Source organism: Halyomorpha halys, unplaced genomic scaffold (genome assembly GCF_000696795.3).
Source record: "Halyomorpha halys isolate HHAL.00 unplaced genomic scaffold, Hhal_1.1 Scaffold123.1, whole genome shotgun sequence".
Taxonomy (NCBI): Eukaryota; Metazoa; Arthropoda; class Insecta; order Hemiptera; family Pentatomidae; genus Halyomorpha; species Halyomorpha halys.
In genome coordinates this window covers 337,395-352,330 of record NW_027107023.1, presented here as the reverse complement: position 1 = coordinate 352,330, position 14,936 = coordinate 337,395, and the positions used below count along the sequence as shown (strand labels likewise).

At 32.0% G+C, this 14,936-nt stretch overlaps 1 protein-coding gene across 12 annotated transcripts in view; it reads right to left on the bottom strand.

Annotated features, from left to right (window-relative positions):
* The window catches only part of LOC106678097 (leucine-rich repeat flightless-interacting protein 2), a 189,616-nt gene that overhangs the window by 111,547 nt on the left and 63,133 nt on the right, over nucleotides 1–14,936 (bottom strand). The gene's annotated exons all lie outside the window — the stretch shown is intronic.

Sequence of the window (14,936 nt, the reverse complement as noted above, 5' to 3'; positions counted from 1 at the left end):
TATAGCGTTATATGCCCTTCTAAAATCTCCGGAAACTCGTGATACTTTATTTTCAAAAACCTTAAGGTGCTGTTCTTTATATGGTGTAAGAGGACACGATTCCCATCCGTAAACAACAGTAGGGAGAATAATAGTTATGTAAATTAAAATTTTTGATTTTCTGGACAAAAGGCGCGGGTTAAGCCATTTCGAAATTGAAAAATAACAAGCACTTCCACTCATTTAATCACGTTTTCTTTTAACATCAATTTTTTATTTTTCTAGTTAATAAACTAAATAATTAAACCTAGTTACCTGTTCAAATTCTCTTCTGTATCTATATCATTGAGAATACTCCCAATTCTACTACTAACTATATATTTTGTTTTATCCATTTATACGTAGTTAATTGGTTTTAATCACTACGCGATAATTAATACTGTAAAAGAATTACGTAATTTATATAAATGAGCACTAAAAACCGTTATTAAAAAAAAATGAATTAATTTTACAGATCCTGCCATTATTATAAAGTAGCCTGAAAACAATGATGTGACATGTACAAATGAAGAGGATTTTTTTAATCTATAATATATCCGAGTAAATAATGTTAATGATTCTAAAAATAAAATCTTAGCGAATCCGACGTCACCAATCCATCAACACATCTGCTTAATGACGCCACCCTCCCCCCAAACCCTAATCTACAGGACTAGTCAACGTTTCGATTCTCAGCATAGTGTTTATTAATTTTTTAAGGGTTGTGTCCTTTACTAAACCCTACAACCACACACTAACATTGTTGTAGCCACCGCGTGAAAATAAAAAGACTAATTATAAATATGAATAATTGATCGTATTATTTCAAACTATGAAGAGAATGGTCAAAGGTGCATTAAAAAAACAAAACAAAAATAATTAACAACTATTTATTTTCCAACGTTTCGCCCCACTTTGTAGATTTTAGTGGATAAAAGATTTTACTCTCAACTGGAGTCACTCTACTTAGTGGACTGAAACGTCGGCTGTAAACTATGTTTGGTGTGTATATGTATACGCATATTCGTATAACTTTCGTGTATACGTATATGTACGTGTGCATGTATATGTATATAGATATAGTTTATTTGTTATATTGAATACCATATAAGAATTAAGCCCGTATACAATAAACTTATTAGAGCTTAATGCTAGGAACTTGGACCCAAGTCAGTCGACCGTTACTTGCAGCACTGCACTAACAGTTGCCATGGGCCCGAAGGCCTTCTTTAATTATTGCTTAGCCCACAGTGGCAAAGTCTACAATATGCAGAATTCAATATAATATATAAAATTTTTTAAGTGATAATTAATTTTTTTTATTTATTTATTTATGTGATTTACAACTGTACAAATAACAAATACAATAAGTAAATATGTTGTATGTTTCATGTACACTAGAAAATCTTGGGAAGGAACCAATTGGTAGTACTTCAAGCTTTATTTTAAATTAGAAGGTCCCGTCACCATCTTCTTTTCAGATGCCTCGGAGGATTATCAGGGATTGTTAAGGATGAGATATTAAGCATTAATGGGTAAGGAGTTTGGAATGAAAAGACGCGTATCTGTTTAGGGTCAAATCTGTAACGAATGGGATGTTAAGGTCTTTGTGGTTGAGTTTATTTGTAACGTAATAAGGAATCAAGGATTTTACGTAGGATTTTGGATTGTAATGATTGGATGCGGGAGGAATTTGATGGTTTGGTAGAGACAATTCTATATCTCCAAATTGGTCTGATTATCGTAGAGTATACTAATTTTTGTAGTGAATGGAAAGTTTAGAACGTTTGTCAAGTAAGTGTTGTAGCAATCGGAATCTACGAGCAGTTTCTTGTCGTTTCAGTCTTATGTGTGGATTTCAAGTAAGTCTCGTCAAGATGGAGTCCTAAGTATCGAATCTGCTCATCAGGCGTTAGTGGAGTATTTAGAAAGGATACTGCAGGACAGGAGGGTAGAGGTTTACGACGGAGAGTAAAGGTGATCTGGTGGGATTTGTCAGGATTTATTTTGATTCTCCAGTTTTGACACCATTCTTCCATAGATGTTATATGTGTCTGTAGTGTTTGTGATGCATTAGTAGGCTCGTTGTTTACAGACAGCATACATGTGTCATCAGCGTATGTTGTTAGGACTGTAGGGTGGGTTGGGATGTCAGCTATAATTAATTTTAATTTCTAAAAATCAATTTCTATATATTTATTATTTATTTCGTTTTAAGTAATGTTTATTTATTTGTTTGTGAATACAAGATGTAAGAAGGATTTGATTTCAATTTGTGTTTATATCTTTTATTCAAGAAGTAATATGATTTTTTTGTTAGTTGGTGGAAATATATATTTAATTTATACTGCTCTTTGTCTTTTTTTGTTTATACATTTAACCTAAAAACATAATAATATTTATTGATAATTATCTATCTATTTGCTACTGGCAGGTAGTCATTTAGTGTGTCATCATTGAGATATTATGAAAGGACTTAAACATCGAATTTTCAAAATGGCTTCCTTCAAAGTGCCTTCAATTTTATTTATTTGAAATAATTAATCATATTCTTGATTTTTTTCTTAACGATTTTCAGAAAAATCGATGAATATATCTATGAAAAGATTTCAAGACTAACTTTACGAGGAAAAATTATTTTTTTCCAGGTTGAAAACATATTTCCGAAAATAAGAGTAGTAATTATTATACAGTTGGAATAACTTATTATATAGGTATATATGGTATAATAACTTATTATACAGTTGGAAAGCCCAAGATTTTAGAAAAAATAATAATTTTTTTTTTTATTTCCCTTAACTTATATTTGAGCCTTTCAATTGACAAGATGGCTACCTCCATAAAATCATTTTTAGAATTTTCAATATCAATTCTATAAAAATTTAGCATCCAGTAAATGATTCAAATCATATAAAACTTTAGAAGACTATTTTACTCGGTCATACTTTGGCAAAATAAAAGTATAAAGAGTTACTTTATTTAAAACTGTTGAATTTGAATTTAGTTAATTTATGAACTGAACGCGCATTCGGAAAATTAGTACAAGAAAGTATTACCAGAGTGGATAATATAAAAGTATCTATTCTGAAACAAGCTATGATGATTAAACTCAAGTTAGGGAGGTAAGGGAATATGGGATGTGAATTATATATTATTAGTGGTTGAAGATTTGAAAGAGAGCTGGATTTAACTCGAAAAAAACACTCTTATAAAGCATTGAAGAAGTAAAAAAAGGGGGTTGAATATGCCTTTAAAATAATACAATTCATGTATTTAATTAATTTAAGAAGAATCAACAACCCTAAATTTTTTAAGGCTATCACATTACAGAAGAAGCTCTTGCAACTACAGGTCTTATACAAGGCATACAATCGACAGGACAAGCACCCTCCGAGGAACGCATTAGAAAACAGTTACCTAAGCAAGGAGGAAACTCTTAGCTGCTCCTCAGAGTATCCTTAAGGAACCAACCTTTGTACCGTAAAAGGACCTTGAACTATCTCTGAGAATGTAACTGATTACGTTCTCGCATTCATCAAATGGTTTTTCAGAAAATTAAATCTTTTGTTAGATCATATTTTATTCTTGTATATATATACATATAAAATTTTTTTTTAAAAACTTCTCAGCAATAAAGTGATTTAATCAAGTTATTTTACTAGACGATAGTAAGGGCTGGGGTCAGAAAAAAAAAATAGTTATCAACTATTTATTTATTTTTTACAGACGTTTCGACGTTCATTATTCACATTTGTATCCTACAGCATGGATCGAAACGTCCTCTGAAAATAAATAATTTTTTTTTTCTTCCATGTGACCGCATTCCCGACCATCTCCTTCAAATTAACTTATGGTATATATATATATATATATATATATATATATAATGTGATGGAATCCTCAGACCTAAGTTTCAGTTTGCCGATCGTTACTGATTACAAGCTCTCAACACTTTACAAGCCAATGCTTTCGCCTTAATTATATTTATTATGTGTAGTTCCCGAAATTCGGAGTAGTGTTGTTTCCTAAACTCATCCTTCTTTGGTCAGAATATTTTACGCAATACTTCATTTTCCAAAATATTTATGACCTGTAGTCATGGATCTTGCTAAGGAAAAAGACTTATCCAGAGGCAACCAGGTTTCCCGATCGGGTCTCTAGATGGGGACTACCTCAGGGAATTCATGGCGCAAGCAGAAAATTAGTTATTTAATAAAAATGGCACAGATATGAAATGTTTTTGAGACATAAATAGAAAAAGTCATTAGTTAATGATTCTGGAAGATAGCCCTTAACGACCAGGAATCGAAGGTATCGAGATCCAGCGAGGTAGCAATTATCTAAATCAGTGAAGTACTAAAGATAGACGAGACAGTATATGACGTCACGCAATGGCCCAACCCACCGCATTCCCAATGGTGATAACGCTCCGAGGTTATTGGAAGTGATAAGGGTTTTTCCTATTTCCACTTTAAACATTGCTGACTAAAGTGAGACAAGTTCAGAGGAAATATTTGTCTATGTTTTTAACGGTTGGAATGTCTCTCTTCAATAAGGTGAGTGACTGATGATCACTCCTGATTGAGAAATGGAATGATGAAGTGGACTGAATGAAATGTGTGGAGTGAAGACGATTTAAAAGACCTCAATCCAGTCCATCGGTCTATTTTCTATGGACAAGTTTACGCTCAAATGTAATACATAAACACGTAGTTAATACTAACCGGAATCCTGCCATTGAAGCTTGGAGTCCACATGGATCGTCACATTACCTTGAATTAACATATCAATGTTATGTTAACACAAATCTACGCCAGGCTGGCAATGCGTATAATCAATAAAGTTGTACTAACAGTACAACAGCCCGGTGAAAAAAAAAATCAGTTATTTCACATTAATTACTTTAGTGAGGACTATGTATAATTATTAGTCAAAACAGACGAGTCAGCCAAGTATAGATAGGGGAAAAATGGTGGATGTTTCAAATCGTTAAAAAAAAATTTTCATTCTGTGCTCCACATCCATGAAACTACCAACAACACTAGGAAACCTAATAAAAAATCATTTAAAGTAGAAATTTACGAAAATATGATTCCTAATTCAGTTGTTTACTGTTAATTGTTTCCAATATAGTTTTTTTAAAAAGCTACATTTCATAGCATAAAAATTGAAAATCAGTAGTTATTGAATTAATTTTGTAAATATATATCTCAGTATATATCGAAATATACATCGAAGAATCATTCGATGTACAGATGTCTATTAGCACGCAATTTAAATCTGGTATAAAGTGCTATAACGTATCTTTGTAGGAGTAGTAGTTTCTATGATAATTGCTAAAATAAATTGATTTCTTTTTAACCGGGATTCGAATCCGTGATTGAAATTTATTTATTCTTTGACTGGCGTCCAAGTGGGTTCGAAAGCCCTTCGGGGGAACAACCAGCCTCTACAAAGTGGGGAGAAATCTGGCGATTGCGCGTGATATTGGACAACCGAGCAAAAATAAACAGTACTGAATCCCTAACCCCTAATCCCTTCTTAGGTGCTAGCAAGTCACATAACAAACAAATAGTTCTGTTAAAAAAAAAAATAACCATTACCACTAAAACCCATGAAATATCAGGAGTTCAGTACCTTCTTCGGAAGTTTTACTTTTTTTTTTTTTATAACAACGGTTATCCAAGGAGTTGTAGTCGTCCAAGATCCCGCTCAACCACTGCATATTTTTTTAAAATTCCAATTTATGGTATCCATTTTATATAGTGTGTGTCTCCCATGAGGAATCCTAATCCCACAGAGTGCTCCCTGTGTTTTCCAAACTTGGAGTGATTGGACACAGGTCCGGAGAAATGGAGTTCGATACCGACGGAATTCTAACCGCTCCACTCCAAAAAATCCACTCAAATTTATAAACTAAGGTTCAACGATCTATTTGCAGTGAAGTGGTTGGAGTGGAGTGGCCAACTTTAGAACAATCACTAAAAATGTTAATAGAATACAGAATTAACTATTGAACGATTTGCATATTTAAAAACCATATGCAAATTGTGCATTCGATTGGGCTTTAAGACAATAGTATCTTTCTCATTGAACTGGGCTACAGCCGGGAAGTTGAACTATTTTATAACACAGGAACTCCAAGCCCGCTTTATTCATTAACACAGAAAATCAAGTGAAAAAAAAAATTTATTTACAATGTAGCATTTTCTGTTGTAGTTCTAATGCCTTTAATCTAACTTGTATACGCCTTGACAGTAAATTGTAGTTCCTTATTAGTATAATGGCTACAGAGGTGATAACATTGTTCTTATATATGAGGTTTTGAAATTCAAATTCAAGGATCCAATTTTTGTCCACAAAATATTTTTGTAGAAAATTTTTGTTTTTTTCTATTCTATCGTCTGATAAAATTAGTTTCAATGAGAACGTTCTAAATCCAATAGAAATTGAAGGTAGAAATGTTGATATCCTCTCAAAAAAGGATAAAGGCCAAAAAACACTTTTTTGACGCATATTGTAAACACAGTTTATTGGAATTGGAAAGAAGCGCTCTCTGGTCTGCCGAAACCACCCTAGCCTCTGGCTAAGTGACTAAAGATTTATTCAAACAAAGAAAGTGACAGGTGGAATAACTATATTATGTTCATGATCTACATTTTTTACTTATAATCTTTAAATTTCTTTCTTGAGACTGGCAATTTTTTACTAAATAATTCAAAAAACACTATCCAAATTATAGTCTCAAAACATTTATTTCATTTACACGTCCAACGTTTCGGCCAATTCGGCCATCTTCAGGGACAATCTATTACAAAAAGTTTCCATTATTTGTATGATCCTACAATCAATTCAATTATTTAACATTATTATTTATAATTTACCTTACCTTAATTTACTATGAGACATATCATTTAACCATTTTAAAAAACTCCATACAGGCCATTCTGCCCAGGTCAAAACATTTATATCTATGAACAACATTAAAACCATTAGGTAAACTTATTTTTTGTTAATCAGTATATCTCACATTTGTTTAATTACCTAATATGTCAAAAATACATTAAAAATCACAGTCAAATTGATTTATTTTTTAATACATTTTTTGAATTATTTAGTAATACATTTTTTACTTTACCAATAGTCGAGAAACTGTCAATACACTTGTATTTAGTTGTGATGCAAATCCTGTAACTGTTTGGTAAGGGGTTTCTTCCACAGTAAGCCTAAGTTCATCGCCATCAATTGCAAGTGGTCTATCTCTAAGTTGGTTATCCAAATCTTTGTCACCATCAAAACATTTTTCAAGCCACCGACAAACGAACCGTTCGTTTAAACATCCATGATAATATTTCTTGTAGCATGGGCTGCCGAGTGTCCCAAGTTTGAATACATAAAAAATACTCAAATCGTGTATTTCCGTGGTCATATTTAAGGGCATACTAAAGAATATGCAATCAATTGTAATGATAGTAAATACTATAAAAAAAGAGAGAATTGATAACGGCTCATTATAATCTGTAAATATATTTTTTAAATTTATTTATTGATATTTACAACTGTATAAAAAAATACAAGCAAATTTGATCATAATGACATAATGATAATGATATGATACAGCATATAGAGAAACTACCCGGTAGTAGAACTCTAAAAACATTTTACAATATAAGGTCACGAGGCCATCTTCTTTTCAGGCGCTTCGGAGGATTGCTAGGAATGGAAGAGGAAGCAAGGTTAGAAACTAATGGGTTTGGGTGGTTAGGGAACTTACAATGGAAGAAATGATATCGGGTTGGAAAAGTTCGGGCTAGATCGGTTACATAAGGAACATTTAGGTCTTTATGGATAGTTTTATTAGTAACAAAATAAGGAGCATTGAGGATTTAACGAAGGATTTTGGATTGTAAGGATTGGATACGAGAGGAATTCGAAGGTTTACTGGAGCCCCAAAGCTCAACTCTGTATGTCCAGATTGGCCTTATTATTGTCATGTAGATCAGTCTTTTGTAATGAGTTGGAAGTTTAGACCGTTTGTCTAGTAAGTGCTGTAATAGTCGGAACCTGCGTGCAGTTTCTTGTCTTTTCAGTCTTGTATGAGGATTCCAGGTTAGTCATTTGTCAAAGTGTAGTCCAAGGTAGCGGATCTGTTCGACAGGGGTAATCTGTAAATATAAACGTATTGTATAACAAAGTTCAATAATCCCACTTTGATTTTTTTAAATAATAAAAATGGACATTTCATAAGAAATAACTCAATCTCAGTTTTATTAATCGGGATACTCGTTACATTAAACCCCCGCTAAAACTAAGATTCACAGTATAAAGTTTTATCTACCAAGAGATTACCTATATTTTACATTTATATATCTATTAAATCCGTAGATTATTTTAGAGATTAAGTTATTTTAATTTAATTTATTACGGTATTAATGAATACAATTTCTAAATTAATCAATGGATAGATAAATGAAACTCGTTGTATGGCCATGTTTAAACGATTAATTTTCATGTCGCTGAATCAATCACCCTTCAAAATTATTAATTAACTAGGAATTAATGGTTCAATGAAAGTGTGTCACTTGAAAGCGATTCAAGGTTCGTTAATTCTAGAGGCAGTATAAAAATAAATAAATTTGTACTTCGTCAGGAAGTACTATTACTAGATCAACAGTTGTGCAAAGAGGTGATTTGGTCAGTCAAGCTCGACCACCATTTTTTCTCTAATTCAGACTTTTCATGAGGCTCGGTGGATCTCGGAGGACCTCCGAACCCACAGGGAGTATTAACAGTAACAGAATAAATAATTATCTATCACAGCTGAATTGGAATACGGGTCCTAGAAGTTAGTAGCACAGTGCCTAACCACTGAGCAACCCCGCTCTTCTAGTTGTAGTATATTTAAAGTAAAATAGAAATAAATTGTTCTAAACCACAATTGCATAATATCAGATATAAGTCTTGATAATTTCGGAACCAATATTCCGCCACATCGTTACATTGACGTCACATCAAGATAACCACATCTTTGATGAAAGTTATATTAGATTTCACTATACTTCTTATTGAAACTGTGTATAGCTAAGATAAACATTACAGGGCAAATGACCCAAATAGAGCCCATCGGCCATTTTTATGTCTAGTTGTGAATGTTGGTCAAAGTAAATTAAGTGCAAAAATTCCAGCGGAATCTAGAGGCTAAACCTGAAACTAATTCGAATTCGTTACGATTCATCATTGCTAGTTTTCATTTGTTGAGCGAGTACCGTAAAACCTGTTAGGAATAAATTTACAGTCGTAATATGTGCATTTATTACTGTAAAGAGGATTGTGATGTATTACATCACATCATTCAGTTCGCTTGTAATGTTCAGAAAAATGTATTGTAATTTCAAGTTATCATTTATTCCAAGTTAGTAGTTCCAAATAATGTTTACTAGTAAAGTTTGAAGGGAATGAAAATTATTTGTGTTAACTTTAGTAGGAGTTCTGATACATACATAATATGAAGAAATACTTCGAGTTAGATACAAAGTTAAAAAAAATAAATTGGGAGCGGATTAGCTCAGTATGTAAGGTGATGTGCTATTAACTCCTGGAACCCTGGTTCGTATCCGGCTTCGAAAGATAATTACTTATTCTATTAATGTAGCCGTGAGTCAACCCTGTGGATTACAGAACCCTCCTGAAGCACAACCAGCCTCTATAAAATGAGTACCCTTAAACGGAGATTGAGGGTGACAAATTACTTCACAACCGTTGTTTTTATAGAAATAGTCTTTCCATATAAAGTACTGAATCCCTGACCCTCCATAAGATGATACAAAAAGAAAGAAAAACCTTTAACACTAAAACCCTAGGAATATCACTAATTCTGTACTTATTAAAGCAATAGTACTTATTGAACAACGGTTCTAAAAGGAGGTGATATGCTTTCTTCTTTTTTCTTACTTCTAATTTATGGTACCCACATAAAAGAGGGTGTGTTTCCCAGAAGAGCTCCCGAACCCACAGGGTGGACTTACGGCTATAGTAACAGAAGAAATAATTATCTGCCACAGCCGAATTGAACCCGTGCCCGGGAGTTAGTAACACAACTCCTTACTCACTGAGATATGCCGCTCCCTTTGTTGTAATTTTAATAAAATTTTAATTTATTCTATAACTTTTTTTTATAAATAAGGAGGGTTGGTGACCTCTGACCAACTTCCATTTTACAGATTATACAACTGATTAATTGGACTACTCGATGCTCACATTATATAACTTTAATTCACATGAATTCTGTAGTTCATATTATATTATTTATTCCAATATAGTATAAGAAGGGGAAAAAAATTAATGCAAGAATTAAAACTCACAAAATTATTTACTTTTTTAGAATGTAAAATAAAATATTACACGGTGGTATCACTAAAACATTTTTATATAATAGAGAGATATATATTTCTGGAGGATCCATCTTTTTCGAAATTATTAAGAAATCGAGAAACAGAACCATTCCGCCACAGGGCAGGAACTAAAATTTTACCAGAAAATGGCCCAGACAAACAGACAGAACAATAGTCAAATATATTTATTTTGGACCAATGTGGCTTGTAAACTGATAGATATGTTTAAAACTAGACATAGAAAATATTACCTAAATTACTACAATACATATAAATAATACAATACTATAATACCAATATTACAATACAATAGACAGAATGCTTTATTTAGCCATAACGCCCAATTAAATTAGGTTGCTACATTACACAGCATACTAATCAATCCATAATCGGACATATACAATATATATATTTACATGATATAACAAAAAATTTGTTTCTTGTTCCGACCTTTTTCCTTTTACAATCAATACTCGTTTACACACTAATTATAAATATTTTAATTTTTTTCCTGTATTTAACAATTTCGTTCTATAATACAAAGTTCTATAAGACAATACTATGATAACAATGTAATACAATACTACAATACCTATAATACAATAGAACAACTCCTACGATAACTACAATGCATAACAACAATACCTACAATAGGGGTATTCATGATGTTGTGTTAAATGTTAAATGTTTTACCATGTTAAATGTTATAAGTATAGGATTGTGAGCAGCCCTATTTAAAGTCATGTTAAACGTTAAATGCATAAGAGCCCCTAGCGTATTTTCTCAGCAACTTGTTGTATAAGCCTTTATGTTTATAACCTTCCTTCCAGACCCTCATGTTATTGTTTACTTCAGTTTTGATTTAAGTAATTAATTACAACATGCCTAGAGTGAGTGAAAAGTGGAATTTGTGTGAAAGTTTAGCTTATGAAATGAAATGAAAAGATAACTTTATTCTGGGACATATGTCCCCTAAGAATAATTACAATGAACCATGTAATTATTCTTCATATAGTGAGATTTTTATCTGGCGAGCGTTTACAAATTTTCAGATATTAGAATGAAATTACATTGTTTTTTTTTACTGTTTTTTTTCTCAAATGTATCATTAAAATTATCCATTCTGGTTTAATAACAGGGATATGAATACCACAAACACACGAAAGAACTGAGCTGTCATAACAACAAAAATGGCGGCGATCTCAACTGGTCTATTGTGTGACGTCATTCTCCATTTAACAGACCAAGTAACAGACTCTCAGCAATGTTAAATGTTATTTCGTTTTACCACGGTAAAAGAAGGCAATTTTTTTCGATTTAACATGAGTTTTTCCATTTAACACGCTTTAACATGTTAAACCAAAGATCATGAATACCCCTGGTAAAAGAAGGCAATTTTTTTCGATTTAACATGAGTTTTTCCATTTAACACGCTTTAACATGTTAAACCAAAGATCATAAATACCTCTAATACATACAAAGAATACAATACTACGATGTCTACAAACAATACAATAAAACAATACCTACAGCAGAGATGGGCTAAAAATAGCAATAGCTATAGTTGCCATGGATACGGTCCTTATTCATGAATGAAGCATTGATAAATAAATATCTTACACATTGGAATTTTAGTTATTAGGTTCATAGTTGCCCAACTCTGACCTACAGTACCTATTCCCCTTATGTACAAAAAGTAATGAGGGGAAAGTACTAGGTGATCAGTAAAGTACTGATAAGGAAAGTACTCAGTGTAGGAGAGTTTTTTGTTTTTATTCGTTATTAATCTGAACTATTAGAACATTAGAAAGTGTTATCGACGTAGTTAAACATTTCTGGAAGACGCAGAACATTGCACACCCCCTAGGACTTGGGGCTAGGATCGAACACCGCCTCTGATGTCGAAATACACTTTCGCAAGGAACAATTAGCTCTGTCTCTAAGACAATCGTGGAGAAAGTCTGCAATATTACCGAGTGGCTTCAAGCTGAGTATGCAATATACAATATTACAATATTACCAATTATTAAGTGGTATCCCAATGTATTTTGTTTCAATATGAAAAGAAGGTGGTCTGAGGTACGCCAGTAATGATAAACAAAACTAAGTTATTTGTTCCGACGTTTTGACCTGAATTTCAAGCCTTCATCAGGGTTGAAAAACAAAAACGAGATAGCAACCTTAATTCAGAGAAAAATAAAAATAAATTATTCTGCATTTCCTTTAAAGGAAGTTTAATTATTTAGTCTTTCAAAATTCCAAACTAATATAAATGTCTAAAATATAAATTGCACATCACTAACTTGCCACAGCATAAAGTTAAACCATACATTTTTTTATTTTTATTTATTTATTGATATATACAACTGTATAAAAAAATACAAGTAAATTTGATCATAATGAGATAATGATATGATACAGGATGTAGAGAAACTACCCAGTAGTAGAACTCTAAAAACAGTTTACAATATAAGGTCACGAGGCCATCTTCTTTTCAGGCGCCTCGGAGGATTGCCAGGAATGGAATAGGAAGCAAGGTTAGAAACTAGTGGGTTTGGGTGGTTAGGGAGTTTATTATGGAAGGAATAATATCGGTTTCGGGCTAGATCGGTTACATAAGGAACATTTAGGTCTTTATGGATAAACCATAATTTTAACTTCAAAAATCCCATAATAATAGATATGACACAAAACACTAAAAGCAGAAGGTTTTTGGAAGCAATTCATCTAACCAAAAATATTACAGACAGGATAAACTATAAAACAGACACAAAACATTTAAATACACATTATGCCAATATAATAAATATATTAATTATGTAAATATAAATAAATCAGAGAAATATATATGAGAATAAAATATAAAAATCACAAATTTTAAATTAAATTAAATTACACAATAAAATCATTCACAAAGACCTTAACATCCCATTCGTTGCAGATTTGGCCCAAAACAAATTCTTCATTCCAAACTCCTTAACCATCCTAACCCATTAATTCTTAATCTTTCATCCTCAATAATCACTGATAATCCTCCAAGGCGTCTGAAAAGAAGATGGCCACGGGACCTTCCAATTTAAATTAATTTCAAAGTGCCACCAATGGGTGGTTTCTTCCCAAGATTTTCAAGTGTATATGAAACATACTACATATTTACCTGTTGTATTATTTTGTACAGTTGTAAATTACAATAAATAAATAATAATAAAAAAAAATTATTTTAATTTGAATTATTCATCATTTACATTTTCTTTCTCACTTTTCATTATGTTTATTTATTTACATGTGCACTGTCCGATTTTTGATAATTTTTCTAGCAATTGCTTCGTATAATTCTTACCTCTGCAAAATTATATTGTATCTTTTACTATCTACTTAATTTATTGTTATATATATTTCCAAGTTTGTTTGTTATTATTTTTCTCTGAATTAATGTTGTTATCTACCTGATAAAGCCTGAAATTCAGGTCGATACATTGGCACAAATAAATAAATTTTGTTTATTTGTATTTCTCATTGAAAAAAGGGGAGGGGGCGGATTGTAATAACTATCGAATCTGAATTCTTCATGTATGTTAAAAAATATTTACGTAATTCATAACTAGTCGAATACGTTAAAGACATTATATGAGATTAGCAATGTGGTGTAAGACGAAATCGTTAGGCCTTTTATTATTGTTTGTGGATCTTTGCTAACCTCCTGAGCATCTTCTCAAATCAATCTACGGTAAACTATTAATGCCTTATCATAAGTTACCGGATTTTTATTTATTTATGAAAAGGTTCTCCTGGATCTTTTTTGGGGAATATATATATATATATACACATAATTATTTTAATTTTGTTATTATCTTCACTGACCTAAATAACTAATAGCTGTGACCTTAACCGAATGAGCACGGACATAATACGTCACTATCTAAAGATGGAGATATGATTGAGAGCGTGCTAATTGTGATTTTTTCAATTCATCTGATGTAATCATAGTAATTAATTCTTTAGTAAAAATCCTTCTTAGAACGTTATCGCCAGCATTCTATGTTTTTTTTAAGCTAAAATTTAATTAATTTAGTTCCGGACGACGTGGTAACAATGCTCCCTAAATCCGGAACTGACTTCCTCTTAGTTCCGGCTCAGCGGGGCGTTAACTTTAGTTTTTACAAAATATTTACATAACATAAAAAAAAAAGAAAAAAAAGGGGGGATAAATGATAACGTGCTGTGTTAAAAACTTGCGATCGAGCGTGTAATGTTACACAGAGTAGTGAATGATTTTATTTTTTTAATGAGAGGTATAGACTCTACGATATGTTATCTACAACTTAGAAGAGAGACAAAGTCCCTATGATATGCTATGTAAAACTTAGAAGAGAGGCATATATCCTATGATATGCTATGTACAACTTAGAAGAGAGGCATATATCCTATGATATGCTATGTACAACTTAGAAGAGAGGCATAGACTCTATGATATGCTATGTACAACTTAGAAGAGAGGCATAGACTGTATGATATGCTATGTACAAC